Source organism: Desmodus rotundus, chromosome 10 (genome assembly GCF_022682495.2).
Source record: "Desmodus rotundus isolate HL8 chromosome 10, HLdesRot8A.1, whole genome shotgun sequence".
In the NCBI taxonomy this organism is placed as follows: domain Eukaryota; kingdom Metazoa; phylum Chordata; class Mammalia; order Chiroptera; family Phyllostomidae; genus Desmodus; species Desmodus rotundus.
This window is the reverse complement of record NC_071396.1, coordinates 35,131,457-35,146,410: the sequence shown is the minus strand read 5'-3', so window position 1 is coordinate 35,146,410 and position 14,954 is coordinate 35,131,457. Positions and strand designations below refer to the sequence as shown.

Sequence of the window (14,954 nt, the reverse complement as noted above, 5' to 3'; positions counted from 1 at the left end):
TGGGTGCCTCTCACGGACACCAAAGTGGTCCCCCACCTGTGCCCTTGGTGGGTGCATCACCATTCAAAGTGGACCCGTTTTCCCCAAATCTTAATGGCCTAGGGAGCAAAGTGACAAGTGTCACGGGAATCTGAGGTTGCAGAATGGGATCTCTGACAGTCACAAACGGGGTGGAGGACAGGAGCAGGAGGGTATGGGATGGTGAGGACAGGCCCCTTGGGGAAGAGAGGCAGGGCCGGGCAGATAAGCAGTCTCACCCAGCAGACAGATCATGGGGATACCGCGACAGAGCAGCTCGAAGCCGCCGTCGCAGGCATGTTGAGAGAGAGGAAGAGCGTATTAAATTTTAAACAAAGCCCACCCCAGGGGAACCTGCAGCCTCCCTCTCCCAACCGCACCTCTCGTTTCCAACACAAGTGTCGTCTGGTTCAAGGAAACCGAAACGCCCCTCATGGCAAGCAGCTGGCATGCCGTGTCTCTGGGGGTTGCAGGGGGACAGCTCGTGCCTCCACAAGCCAGTGGCCTTCCCCCACAGGCCTGGGCGGCCCCCTTTCCCAGTTCAGCTGGGCCTGGGTCCCTTCCCCGCCAGTCCCTCTTAACCAGCGTGAGCAAAACATACAATGAGGTTTTTAAAAAGAGACATCACATTCCCCCAAAAGGAAAAAAAAAGAAAATACTACACAATGTTTCTGGTAGGAAGGGGTGATTTAACTCCCTAAATCCAAACCCTTTAGCCCTGGCCAGGTAGCTCAGTGGGTTAGAACTTTGTCCCAGTACACCAAGGCTGCAGGTTCGACCTCCGGTCAGGGCACATACAAGAGTTAACCAATGAGTGCATCGATACGTGGAACAACACATCAATGTGTGTGTGTCTCTCTCCCATCCATACGTTCTCTCTCTAAAATCAATCAATCACTTTTTATGTTTAAATCTAGAGCCTTTAGAATATGTCCTTGGGTAGGTGGCTAAAGCGGTGGGCTCCGTGGACGGCAGATGTCTGGCTTTGACCACAATGGGTCCCAGGCCTGGGGATTCCCTTCTAGAAACGCACCGAGGCCAAGGGCAAAAACAGGCAAGGATGCCACCACAGTGCCCTTTAAAAGAGAGAGGACACGACCTGCCTGTGGGAGGCAGCTTAGATATGTGCGGCCCATCTGTTCGAAAGGCCATCAGCGCAACCCTTTGAAGTAACTTGCAAGAGAATGTTTAACCTAATAGAATTTTTAATAACATACAGTTAAGTAAAAGCAAAAAGAAAAAATTAAAAAAAGGAGTAAGAGGGTACACCCATTATGACCTCATTTTTTAAAATTAAAAAATATATTTTAAAGGTATATATAGAGGATACTAAAATATTAATAATTATAGGTGGTTCTTATTTCTTTTTTTTGCTTGTTTCCTAAATTTTCTGCAACAATCATAAATCTCTTTGTAACAAGAAAAGAAAATCAATAAAAGCTATTTTCTCAAAAACAAAAGGAAGAGATCCAAGATCCCAGAGACGGTTCACTCCTTAGACATTCAAATCGGAACTTGATTTGGAAAAAACCCACACAGAGTGGGACAGAAACATCTGAAAACCACCTCAGACTAGTTCAAGGACTGAGAGGTGGTTTCCAGGGGTAAGTAAGGAACCGAGAGCCTCCAGAAGGTACAAGTCAGTGCCAGACGGATGGACAGGTGGACCGTAACAGACCCAGCGGGGGCCACATCCCCAGGACACTGGGGGAGGGACATGGGAGCCAAAGAGGGGTCTAGGTGTGAAAAGGCAAAACAAATGTTACTTTTGTCCTCAATCAACCAAAGGACAAAGGCCATCTCTTCCGGCAATGAAGTCAAAGGGAAGAGAAAAAAGAGACCTCCTCCTGAGTCAGAGATTGTGAATCTACCTGGCACAGGGAGCGAATTTTCACCAGGAAAACATAAAGGCCCGAAAACAGAAATTTGAAAGAGAAATGGTGACAAGGCCTACAAGAGAAGCAAACAACAGAACACGTGGCGGTGACGGAGTGGCCCACATGGGACGGCCTCGAACACGTGGAGAGTGTGCCGTTCACAGAAGCCGGCCTGTGCGTGAGCACAGGCTAGGAGCTCGAGGGAGGGGACATCCCCCAGGGCACAGGCTTCAATATTCCAGCGACGGGAAGGAACCGGGGAGCAACAGGGGAATGCATGTATCACTCCAATCCTCTTTCTGATCACAAACTTGAAAGCCTATCTCACATATCAAAATGCATCCGTGTGGCCAACGGTTCCTGGTGCCTCCTATCCACCGCGTGCATTCGGCAAACAGCTGGGTGCAAACTTTCCCCGGGGTGCAGACGCCACATGCAAGCACTTCCACTCCCGTCAGCCAGACAGACGAAAATGGACTGCGTGGGTCATTGCGACAGATGCCAGCCCTGCCCCGCGGGCCCCAAGGTCTTCCTACCACCACAGGCATTTCTTCCTCAGCCCCAAAGGACCCTGCCTCTTTCCTACGAGATGATGACTCCAACTTAGAAAATGTATATGACACCGCACGTGAGGAGAGGAGGGAGGTGCTGGGTGATTTCTGTGTCTTAAGGACATCACGTTCTCCCTGGGTGAGGCTGTATCTTGTATATTATATAGCCTTATATTCTATATGGCCGACACCTTTGGCTTTGCTCCCCATACGGCGTTCTGCTTTGGCAAAGAGGAAGTAGTCAAGACCCTGCTTTGAAAACAGCACAGGTGTTCTTGTGAGACAAGTAAGCAAAAATACCACCCCCCACCTCTCCCTCCTTGCAATGACAGAGATGCCATCTCATTGCAGCTGGGGATAGAAAAGGAGCAAAAGTTATTCTTCCAGAATCTTGCAAGTACCCAGTGCCCTGAGCCCTGACAAGTTCACCATAACACAAAGTGAGGGCACCAGGATGCGCACCCCTCCGCACCTGGCACCTACCTGAGGCCAGTTCACAGACAGTAATAAAAGCTTCCTTGAAAAAATGTGAAGGTTCAGACACTCTGATAAAAGCTGGGAACTTCAAATGCAGGACTCAAAGCCCATCCCTAATCCTCCGCGGAGTGTCTGATAGGGCTGCCTGGGCTCTGGGCTGGCTGCCCCATTGGCTGCCCGAGCTGCGCCCCAGGTAGGTGCTCAGAGAGCCAGCAGCCCAGCTGGTGAGGCGAGATGGAACTTCACACTCACTTCCCAGGGAGGGGCGGGCCTAGGTGGAGGTGGGCAACCATTGGCCCTTAACCTATGACGTGGCAGCTAAAAATAAGAGAGGAAAACAAGAAAATACTGATCTTCAAAGCCGGGTTCCAAGGCTCTCTCCACGAACTTGGGCAAGTCATTCTAGACTTCAGACCTTCCCTTTCTCGGCCTATGGAAATGGTCACCTCTCTGGGGTTGCAGAGGAGAATACCTAAAATAGCCTGTGTGAAAATGCAGAGCGAAGGTGAGAACCTCCTTCCCACCCTAACCTCCTTTCCTTCTTTAAAGATGATTTTTTATTAGGTAGTACGTGTGTAAGACACAGAATTCAGAACATAGAAACAGGTACCGTGAAGTCAGCCCCACTGTGGGAAAACCAGTTACTGGTCTCCTAGGTATCTTGGCAGAGCTACGGCACAGCCAGCCACACTGTCCCTTCCTTTCTCACTTAATTGCTCAGTGACCACATGGGTGCACAGGTGGCCTCGCATTCTGTTGCTCAGCTGCACGCAGCTGCACCGCACGGCTGCACTGCAGTTTGTTCACCCATTCTCTAGAGATGAGCATTAACTGTGCTTCCTCTTTTCTTTTTGTTTTTACAAGCAATGATGCAATGAAGGATCTTGAAAAATGCATCATGTACCCTGGCCAGACAGCTCGGTTGGTTAAAGCGTCGTCAGATACGCAAGGGTTGCGGGTTCGATCCCCAGTCAGGGCACATACGAAAATCAACCGATAAACGCATCAGTAAGTGGAACAACAAATTTATGTTTCTCTCTCTAAAATCAATTAAAAAAAAAAACCCATCATGTCACATGTGTGCCACATATCTGTGAGAAGACTTCCCAGAATTACTCAGGCACTTTTAATTTTAGTAAATACTATCAAAGTCCTCTCTGTGAGGTTATACTGATTGATGCTCTGTCAACAATGATGTGAGCATCTGCTCCCGTTGTCCTTTATTCATAGTTGAGTTCCCTTGCATTTCCCTTTAGTACTAGTGAGCTGAACGCGTTCTTACATGGTTGACAACCATTTATAGTTCCCTTTCTGTGCACTGTCCGTGCTCGTACCCATTTTAAAAATGGGGTTGATGGTCTTTTTCTTGTTGATTTGTAGGAGCTCTTTCGATAGTAAGGGCATTGGCTCTATCTCTGCTGTATGTTGCAAAAACAGTTTCCTAGTTTCGAGAACTAGCAGACTCTGACTTTGTTTATGACGATTTCTGACTTGTGGAGGGTCGAATATACCAACCTTTGCCCCGATGGTCTCTGGGATTTAAGGCATACCTTAGTCTTTTCCCGAGTTCCTTGTTTTCTATTCATCATCTTTAATCCATCTGAAATTTAGTTTGTGATAATGGGTCCGTTTTTTTTAGACAGCCACCAGGTTGCTTCAGGTCACACGTGGTTAAATGCCATCTTCACTTCACATTCATTTACCTTTGAGTCCCTTCTCCTTTCTCTCTTCCAAATCATGCCCGGGTACCGCAGAGCCATGCTCCTCCTCTCCATGGCCCCCTCATCCCTTCATTCCATTTGTGACCCCAGAGTTGAGCAGTGTTATCGTGACCGACATTCACACAAGTCACGCTGAATCTCGGTATCTCACAGCAAGTAGACATCTCAGAAGCAGCCCTTCCTTTTCCAGCTAAGGACACGGAGGTCCAACAAGGCGAACTGGACCTGTCCCAGATCACGGGGTAGGTTAGTGCTTGTGATTTTTTTTATTACTATTAAAGAAGAAGAGAATATTGATTTTGGCATAAATTCTGTTCGATCGATAGATATCTATTAAGCAGCTACTCTGCCCAACAGTGAGCCAGGCACCGGGGCTCCAGAAATAAATGACACAGCACTGGGCTTTTAAGAAGCTCAGAGTCAGGGGGGTGGGGGAGGCAGGAAAAGGTAAAGGGGGGATAATGGTGATGGAAGGAAACTTGACTTGGGGTGCTGGACACACAATGCAATAATAATAACAATAAAAATGAAAAGAAGCTCAGAGTCCAGTGCAGAGTATGAACAGACACACCTACAGCTTACCAGGTAAGACACCAGTGGCCGATGGATGTGGAAGGGGAGGCTCGTTCTGTAAGGGCGACGTGGGGAAGGCCCAGAAGAGACAAGTTTTTAACTGGACCTGGAACGACTAGGACTTTGTCCAAAGATGAAGAAAAGGCGTTTGCAATAAGGGAACAATGGGCCAAAGCAGGGTATCGGGTGGTTTGGAGTCAGGAAGAAAGTAGTCTGGACTAGTCAGCTGTGGAAGGATTTTTTTTTTTTTTTTAAAGTCTCCTCTGAGAATCCGTGGTCAGTGGAGGCCCTCAAGACCGCAAGCTAAGAATTATAAATACGTGGACCAGCAGGGCCTTCAGGTATCTGGCAGAAGGAAACATACCCTCCCTGGGGGAATGTACTCTCATCTGATACTTCAAAGAATTCTCACAGGTGGAATTCTAGCAAACGTAAGCTCACAATCAAAAATCACCCTCGGGGGTGGGAACCAGTAGGAGCATCAACCCACAGAAGTGTCCCTGCAGATATTTCGGGTCCTGGAATCTCTGGACACAGAATACAAAATAAGTATGTTTGATGTGATAAAGGAAATAAAACAGGGAATTCAAGACATAAATAAAGAGGAATATCTAATTTAAAAAAAGACCTTGAGAAAAGAGGAAGTAGAAACACAGAAATAAAAAATATAATCATCCAGATTAAGAACTCCAAGGTACATCAAAAGTAATAACTGCAACGGATTAAAACACATCAACTATATTAAAACCTGTGAGTTAATATCGATATGAAAAATAACTTGTGAAAAGGCTAAACAGAAGATTAGAGAAAACTAAAGAGAGAATTAGTGAACTGAAAGACAAGTAAGAAATTACTCAGAAAACGTCACAAAAAACTAAATGATTGAAAATAAGGCCCTGGCCAGTGTGGCTCAGTCAGTTGGAGCATTGTCCCATAAATTGAAAAGTCACAGGTTCGATTCCCAGGCAGGGTATGTGCCTGGGTTGTGGGTTAGATCCCAGTTGGACTGTGTGTTGAGAGGCAACCGATTGACGTTTCTCTCCCTGTCCTCCCTCCCATCCCGTGTCTACAAAATCAATAAGCATGTGCTCCGGTGAGGATGGATGGATGGATAAGACTGTAGGAGACATAAAGGACAAAATAAGATCTCACATACATCTAATTGGACTTTCCAGGGGGGAGGCTAGAGAGAGATAATGAGGGAGAGAGATAATGCCTGGACATTTTCTAGAACTGATAAACAGTTGCCAATCTTTGGTTCCAGGAAGCCCAATGAAATCACCAGCCAAATAAAATAAAGTACACTCCTAAGAACATTATAGTGAACTGCAAAATACATACATGTGCAATTCCACACACAACCATACCACCATCAGCACCAGCAACCACTGGCGAGAAGAGATTGCCTAGGAAAAACAATAAATGGGCCGCCAACTTCTCAACATCAGCACTGAAGGGCAGGAGACGGCGTAATACTGTCTTTAAACACTAAGGGAAAATAACGGTCAAGCTAATGTTTTATACCCAGTAGAACAATCCATTTCAGCCAAACAGGAACTGAAAACTGATGAGTAAAAGATCTTCACCACATGATGTTCTGATCCCAGAAAGAAGGCCTGAGGTGCAAGGAGAAATCTGAGTAAACAGAATGGCAAATATGTGGAAAATCAGAGCCAAGGTTAAACGTGTAAAACATCAAAAAATAACGCCCAATTTGTAGAGTTCAAGAGAGAAGATGCAGTTAGCCCCCTGTAGGGCAACCGAATGTGCGCAGGGGAAATAGTGACTTCACATGAAGCTTCTGAGGTTCTCATGTCACTTGAAAAATAACACCAAAAGACACCAACCTGACGTTAAACCCTATGCAGTCTGCATGCATCAAAGAACAGAAATAGAGTGTGTAAGTTCTGAAGCAGTACGACAAAAATAAAAAATGGAGTGAAGAAAAAAAAAACTTTCAATTGATTTAAAAGAATGAACAGAGAAAAAAAAAAGAACCAGGAAAAGAAGAAACAGAAAGCACAAAATAGGATAGGAAGAAAGAAGTCCATGTATCTCCAAAACTCTACCAAATGTGAACCTAGCTCTAAGCTGCTTAGAAGGGACATGAGGACAGGGATATAGGTCAGGAGTCCCTGTCATGAAGGCTGAAACCATAGACAAGGGAAGGAAGCAAGTAGCAGAGAAGCATGGCCCGGGCCCCAGAGGGTAGCCAGGAGGGGAGGGAGGGGTAGAAAAAGCACAGGAGAAAGGCCTGAGGAAGACCCAGAGTGAGGAGCCAGAACCCACTGGGGGCAAGATTCTCCAAAACAGTCCCTGCCACAAAAAAGTCAGGTAAGCAGAGGCCACAAAAGAGGCCACAGGGTGTGACCAGGAGGTGGCCAGGGACCTCTGGGTGAGCAGAAAGGGAGTAGGGGGTGACACAGTCTCTGGAGAGGAGAGGGGGGACAGGAAGCAGGGACAGACGGGTGGAGTCTTCCCTGTGAAGCCCTAGCACGCAGAGACATGATCCTGGGGCGTCAGGGAGAAGCAGGGACAAAGGAGAGGGAGACAGGTGTGTCGTAGCTGCAGTGGGGAACTGGGGCACAGGAGGACGTGGGGGCACCCTGTCCTAGGGAGGCGGCCAGGGCGGAGCAATGGGTGGGGCTGATGGTGGGCACGTGGCCCAGGTGAGCAGGCGTGAGTTTCCCAGCTTGGGGCAGGGCTGCACGGGGGGCGGGGGGGGGGGGGGCAGGAAAAGTCCAGAATTTTGGACAAGGCTGGCTGCTGGGTAATGGCAAGTCCACGGAGGTCTTGGGGGTCTGCGACTATGCAGCTAGTGAATGGCTGAGAGGTGAGGCTGGGGGGCGAGGGCAGTGCTGGCGGTGGTCCAGGATCTGATGCCACAGGGTGTGGTTAACCAATCACCAGCCCCCAGAGGACACCTGATGCTCCTGGGGAGGCCAGCTAGCATCCCGGCCTTGGGAGGTCGCTGGGAAGACGCTCAGCAACCATTAAGCCTTGGCAATTGTTTCTTCGCTTTTGGTTTTTGGTTGTCTCCCCCCTACCCCCCCAACCCCCACAAACACAAGCACGACAGCATTCCTCCTCTGGAATCCCATCCCACTGATGCCCGACCCTGGGAATGGGATGGATCAGGGGTGGCCCTCAGGCACCACCCAGAAGACAAGCCACACACAGCCAGAGCCATCACAGAAGCAACAGCTCCCCGCGCACACCCAGGAGGTGGACATTCCTGTTTTCTGAAGTGAGCATCCTCACCCGATTTTCATTCTCCACTTACTCTCTACCCGGGGTGGGGACGGGGGCAGGGTGGGGTGCAGGAGACCGCAAGACGAGGTTTTTTATTCTCCGCTGCTGACCACCCCCCGAAAAACCCTCACATTTCCGAGAGCTCTCTCGGTACTCCCAAAATACACGCAGTACAGAGCACACGTATTTAATACCAGAAAGTCCTTTATGAGGATGGTGGCAGCGATGGGACCAAACCCACCCTAGAGGTCAGCCTACTTCTAACAGTCCTTTCAGTCCACTTACGACTTTACAGATTTTAAAGATAGTACACACTGATAAAAAAAATTCCAATAGCGCAGAAATGACAAAAAGAGAAGACAAAAAGGCCTCTGTGCTCTGGGTTAGGCGCTCCGGATGGGGGAAGGGTCAGGTCTACGAGCTACACACATTAATTAGTAGGTAATAAAAACCAGTTATTTTACCTTTTGAAGCTGCGGATCCGACATACACTTGGCCCTGTTTTGGCCTCTAACCTCCTTTAATCCCCTCTTTCAGAATCCACACCAATTTCCTGCCACCACCTCACCCACTGCACCCCCCTCCACCTTATTCGGCAGTGCAATTCTTTCAGCACCTTCTATGGGATCCCCAAATTTTTAATTTAGCTTGCAGTACTGCACCTGTCTTGTTTCCTCATTTTTTTTCTTGGCAAACCAGCATGACTCCGGCTCTCATGGGCCAGCCCAGCAACTGGGTGCTATTCCTGACCCGTTTCCTCAGGGAAAACCCTTCCTGTTCCGCCAAGCAGGGGCCTCTGCAAGCTCAGTTTCCCACCTGCCCTGCTACGAAGGTAGGTGCTGGGAGCAGGGCCTCTGGGTACCATCCTGGTTCTGACATTTCCTAAGGGTGTGACTTCTGAAAAGTTATTCAATGTAAATGAGCTAATGATACATGGAGAGTGCTTGAAACGGCACCTGGCCCACAGGAAGCGCTGGGGGAGATGAGTTACGATGGGTGCTGGTGCCTTGGCGCCATGGCCAGGCAGCCGAGTGAGTTAGCGCGTCCTCTCAATAGGTCAGGGTTGCAGGTTCGACAGACGGTCAGGGCACGTACAAGAATCACACGCTGAATGCATGAATAGGTAGAACAACAAATCGATGTTTCTCTCTTTCTCTCCCTTCCTCTGTCTCTAAAATCAATAAATAAAAACCAAAAAAAAAAAAAAAAAAAGGCACTGGCCCCTAGTTCCAAGGAACAGAACTGCCGCAGTTCCAGGCAGCTGTGGATGCCCCTTTGAGGCTGGCGAAAGCTGTGGGTCTTCTCTTCAGAAAAGTGCACACACAGATGTACCCCTTTGCACAGCGGCAGCTGCGACTGAAGCCTCCCACAGACTGCAAGGCTCGAGGAACCCCAGTTTCAGACCGTGGGTCCTCTCCACAGTAACAGGAGGGTCTCAGGGACAACAAGGCCACAGCAATTCTTCAAGTATTTTACCCACATGTGCAAACTGTTCGGCAGGTTCCTCCCATTCTGGTTTGGGTTCCCCTTTTTTGCAAAAATGTTACACTTTTCTTCCCCAAGGCCCTTTTGACCCTGGCCAGCATTTCTTTTGCTTCAGGCCAAATCCGTAAGACAAGCTCCACATGCTTTCTGTGAATTGTTCTGTTCCTTGTCCAAAGTTCTCATGGTCTAGCCCGTCTTCTCCACTTCCCAAAGTCAGACCAGAGCGTGGATGAGAGCTGCTGCTGCACCCTCGCCAAAGGCACCTCCGAGGTGGGTGCTGCGTAAGCCGGGTCCTCAGTGAACCTGGAGGCTGCCCCAGGAGGCAAGAGCCCAAGGTCAGCGAAGCCAGAAGGAAGCCTGTGACTGGACCTGACTCCCTCGTCGCCCACAGCAGCGACTTGTCCGAGGTCACCCGGCCGGTTCACAGCAAAGCCTCTCGGTTCTGAACTTTGATTCCATCAGCATTTCTCAGACGTGACCCTGCCCAAAAGTCTTGCTAAAATGCAGACTCAGCAGGTCTGCCCCGGGGCCTGAGATTCTGCATTTCCAACAAGCTCCCAGGAGATGGTAATGCTGATGGTGCACAGATCACAAGGAGCTGCAAGGGTTTAGGTCAAGGTTAATGGACTGTCCCACCCGGGTGAAAGCGTCTCCACCCACCCGTCCCATGACTGTTCAAATGCCCTTTCTTCAGAAAGGCCTCCCTGCCTCTTCCTCCCTGACTATCAGCTCCTATGGCCTCTGTACTCCTTCCTTTGAAGCACTGGCAACAACTGTAATTAAAGAGCATTTGTGTAATTATTAGTTTAATACCCGTCTCCCAGGGAGACTGCAAGCTCCACGAGGACCGGACTGGCTCAGCGACTGGGAAATCACACACTATTGGTAAAAGGGTGGCTGCTGGGGTCTGGAATGGCCTGGACCAGTACCCTGCAGGAGGTGGGTGTGGTTTACACACCAGGAAAACAACTTCTGTTGGCTTCAAGGACAACAGTGACATACTTGCTTTGAAATTCCCACCAGTTTCAGTCCTGGCTGGTGTGGCTCAGTGGGCCTGTGACCCAAAGGGTCAAGGTTCGATTCCCAGTCAGGGCATACGCCTGGGTTGCAGGCCAGGTCCCCAGTAGGGGGCGCATGAGAGGCAACCACATGTTGATGTTTCTCTCCCTGTCTGCCTCCCCCTCTCTCTAAAAATAAAGTGTTTAAAAACAAAAAATTCCCACCAGTTTCAAATACATGACAACCCTGATTTAAGTTGAAAAGCATACTCCCCCTGACCCCCAAAAAAGTTTTCCGAAAGCTTTATCAGGTGGGAAATAGTCTCAATTGCACTCATCGCTCTGCTTGGAAAACAGTTAAGCCCCCCAAGTAAGCATCCCCTTTAGAGTTGTCACTGGGAGAGCGGTCTTCGGGCGCTGTGAGGGCCCTGGCAGCAAAAGCAGGGGGCACGCTCCCTGACCGGGCTCGCTCCTCCCCTGCAGACCAGCCGCTTCTCTTCCCGTTTTTCCACTGCCACCCTTTCCGCCGCCGCCATTCTAGGGAGGCCACGTTTGCAGCCAGCCTGCCTGGGTTCTGACACCAGCTCTGTGCCCTTGGATGAGCTACTCAACCCCCCTGTGCTTCAGTCCCCCGACATGCCAAGTGGAAATCATCGCATCGTAGCTAGCAACTGCGAGGACTAAGAGCAATGATACTCGCCAAGCCTGGCCCAAGAAATATAATTATTGTCATTCTCCCACATCCAGTCCTCATTATTGTTTCGCACAAGTCTCCACCCATCAGCTCCACCCCACTCAGGGTTTACTCCTCCCAGCTCCTCCTGCCTTACCTGTCGGGAGCTTGCAGAAAGCAATGACTCACTGCAAAACTCCGTGGCTCCCTCCATCAATCACTTCCCTGTCCCTGCGACCTTGCATCACTCATGGGTCCGTCCCTTCTGGGAGGGAAATCTTTTGCCGAATATCCAGTACATTTATTCACAACAAGTATTTACTGAGGGCCCTCTACCTGCCAGGCCCTGTTCTGCCAGGCAAGGGGTGTCGCAAGGAACGAAGACAGACCTCAACCCTCCTGAAATGATGTTGTACAAGGAGTTCTAATCTGCCAAGAGAGGTCAGAGCCTTACACCCCCACCTTCTCCCCAGACCAATCGCAAATAAATCGCAAGTACCAAAGCATGAAGAAAGCATTCCGGATTTAAAACAAAACAAAAAAAAGCAACACTAAGTGTGACTTGGGAACAGCCTGTTCAACTGGTAGACTTTGAAGACATCTGTGTTAAAACAGCCAGAAGCACCGGGTTCCCCCTAGCAGTCACACGGGCTGCCAGATCCTCCAGGACAGTGTGCGTGACACACTCGGAACATAAGGCTGCATTCACCTGTCTCACACACGCGCGGAGCAGCTGCCCATGGTTTCGTTCTCAAAGCCAGGAAGGGCTCCCCAGCAGGTAGAGAGGCAGCGGCCTCGTGGGAAGCACTGGAAATGAACTCGGAAGGCACAGGGTCAAGTGCTGGCTCTGCATCGAGCCGGTCTCCTGCCTCGGTTTCTTTTTACACAACTTCTAAGGTCCTCTTCTGCCTTTGAAACCCAAGGGCTGGGATCAACCACCATTGACAGGAGGCTCAGCAGATTCACAGCTCCCTTAATTCCCTGCAACCAGCCCCTGCTCTGGGATTGGGGACAGGGGTACGTGAGCCAGATGGGGAGCCTGCGGGGGGCATGTTCTGACTCCTGAGACACCCGAGTCCACCTGCACTTATTTCCTCTCTGCTAGTGTCAGACTCACGCCAGCTTTCCAGGCACAACTCGGAGAGAAGCCTCTCCAAGCCGCAAGGCAAATCTAAAATAGAAGTTGTGCAAAATCTTGGGTGGGCCCATTGGTCTCTCTTCCTCCAACTTGAAAACCACTCCAGACCTTGCCTGTCTCCTTGTCTCCAGACACCAAGCCTAAAAATAAGCCTCACCAGTGGGAATGGAAATGACCCCCAAGTACAGAACCAATGACCTGCTGGCCACACTCCACAGGACAGACTCACCCAGGGATCTGCTCTGAGGAGAAGAGTGAGACTCTTACGCCCACTTCACCTCACTGTGTCTGCCTCCACCGGCACACAAGTGAGCCTGGAGAGAGAATAATGTGACTCAAACGCCCCAGGCCCCTGACCCAATAGCCAGCCCACACACACTGCCCTCGGGCCAGAAAGCCAGGTTTTGCAGGTTACTGCAGCCCTAATTCAGTGGGAACTACAGGTAACCGATTAAGAGTTCCTGTTCCAAGATGGGCAGGTGTCTGGTACAGGGTGGCACTTGGCCGGAGCACCACCTGATGAAACCACGAGAAAAGCTCTAGAAAATAACATTCACTTTAAAACAAATGAGAAAGGGACAGCCATACTTAGTCTCCAAAATCAAAACCAGACAGGCCCACAGCTTTGATCACATTTTCTAATGTCTCACAGCATTGGGGGGTGGGGTGGGGTTTCTTACCCTCCCCACCTGGCCCAGTAGGTCCTCTGAAAGCCCTCTACTTGGCAGACACGAACTCTGCCTGTTGTTACTTACACGTACTCAAAGGCAGGGCTGAGGGAGTAGCTTCAAAGTTGGCTGGGTGACCCTCAAGGGTGCAAAGTCCTTCTCCGAACACCTGTGGGGAAATTGGGCAGATTTCCCAGGAGCCCACTGGAACTGGTTATATCCCCTCCAGATCGAAGCCGGCAGGGAGTTAGGACACTCGGCCAGCAGCTCCAGGGAGGTCCTGGAGAATGGTCCCTCCCTGGAACGACCAGCACCTCACAGGATCCCCATGGAAAGGCAGTGAGGCTAAAGCAGCGCCTTGCCCCAACCATCGCGGAGCTTAGAGAGACATTAATGACCGTTTTGGGTTAGTTAAAACCCACGCAAGCACCTCCCTGGCCTCTTAAATCTTCCCAAACTACAGCTCAGACTGGAGGCAAACAGTGGCAGCGACCATAAAAGTCATCTTAAAAGGCAAGTTGGAAAAAAAACAAAACCAAAAAATACCCCCGATACGCACTAGTTAGCAAGTCCGCGGTTAGGGGGGCGGTGGCAGAGGGCCGGATCTGCGGGATCTGCGCGCCGGGGTAGAGACGCAAGGCTGCCCCAACGGTCCCCGGGCCCCCGCGCTCAACCTGGCAGCCTCGAGGCCCCCAATCTGACGCGGAGGATCACACCCCCATCTCTGTCCAATTAGGAAAATGACCGCGAGGAGACGTTGAGACTGGGCGACCAGGAAGGAAGACTGAGACTCGGGAGACTCCGGACAGGCCCGTGGGGACCCGGCCAGCCGGCGAGCATCTTCAACAGGTCCCCGGCTGAGGCGCCCCGACGCCGTTCCGGCGGGGGCCCCACGGCGCACAGCTGCCCTCGGGGACCCCCGAGCCCCCGGAGGCGCGCTCCGCCCTCCCCCACCCCGGGTGTCGGGGACGCGCGGCCACCCCACCCGCCCGGAGAGTAAAGTTTGTGGGCAGCCGAGGGGCGGGGCGGCGCGGCTGGGGGGTGAAACTTTGAGTCCCGGGCTGGCGGCTGGGGGGAGCGCGCCGGCGCCGGGACACCCACGTGCGGGCCCCGCTGCAGCCGCCGCCGCCGCCGCTGCCACGGCCCGGGCCTCCTGCGCGGCCGCCGCCACCGCGGCGCTTTCCTTTCATTTCTGCTTCTCTCTCTCTTCCTCTCTCCTCCGTCTCCCATTCGCGCGCTCTCCTCCCTCCCTTCCCCCTCCTCCCAGCTTCCCCCCCCCACACACACACCCCAGACGCCATCTCTCTCTCTTTCCCCCGCTCTCCCTCTCTCCCTGCAGCTTGCCGGCAGGAGGGAATGTGGAAGTGAAAGGGAAAGACGACATGTTTGCGGCGCTGCGCGGGCCTGCGCGCGTTCGTCCCCGGGGACAGGCGGGGGGCGGGCCGGCTCCGGCCGCAGCGACCCACCCCCGCGCCCCCTGCGCCCCCACCACCGCCCGACTGCCCGACCGCCCACCCGCCCGG

The 14,954-nt window shown here is 51.2% G+C and overlaps 1 protein-coding gene across 8 annotated transcripts in view; it reads right to left on the bottom strand.

Moving 5' to 3' along the window:
- Positions 1 to 14,954, bottom strand: part of ZNF710 (zinc finger protein 710) — a 48,064-nt gene that overhangs the window by 32,940 nt on the left and 170 nt on the right. The window contains exons 1-3 of one of the 8 annotated variants that reach the window (XM_045196567.2): positions 13,991 to 14,703; positions 13,525 to 13,600; positions 12,993 to 13,077 (exon numbers count right to left, since the gene is read on the bottom strand). The exons of 1 other annotated variant lie outside the window; for it this stretch is intronic. The gene's annotated coding sequence lies outside the window, so the exon portion shown is untranslated. 6 more of the 8 variants (XM_053913048.1, XM_053913047.1, XM_045196566.2 and 3 more) reach the window with 6 other exon arrangements.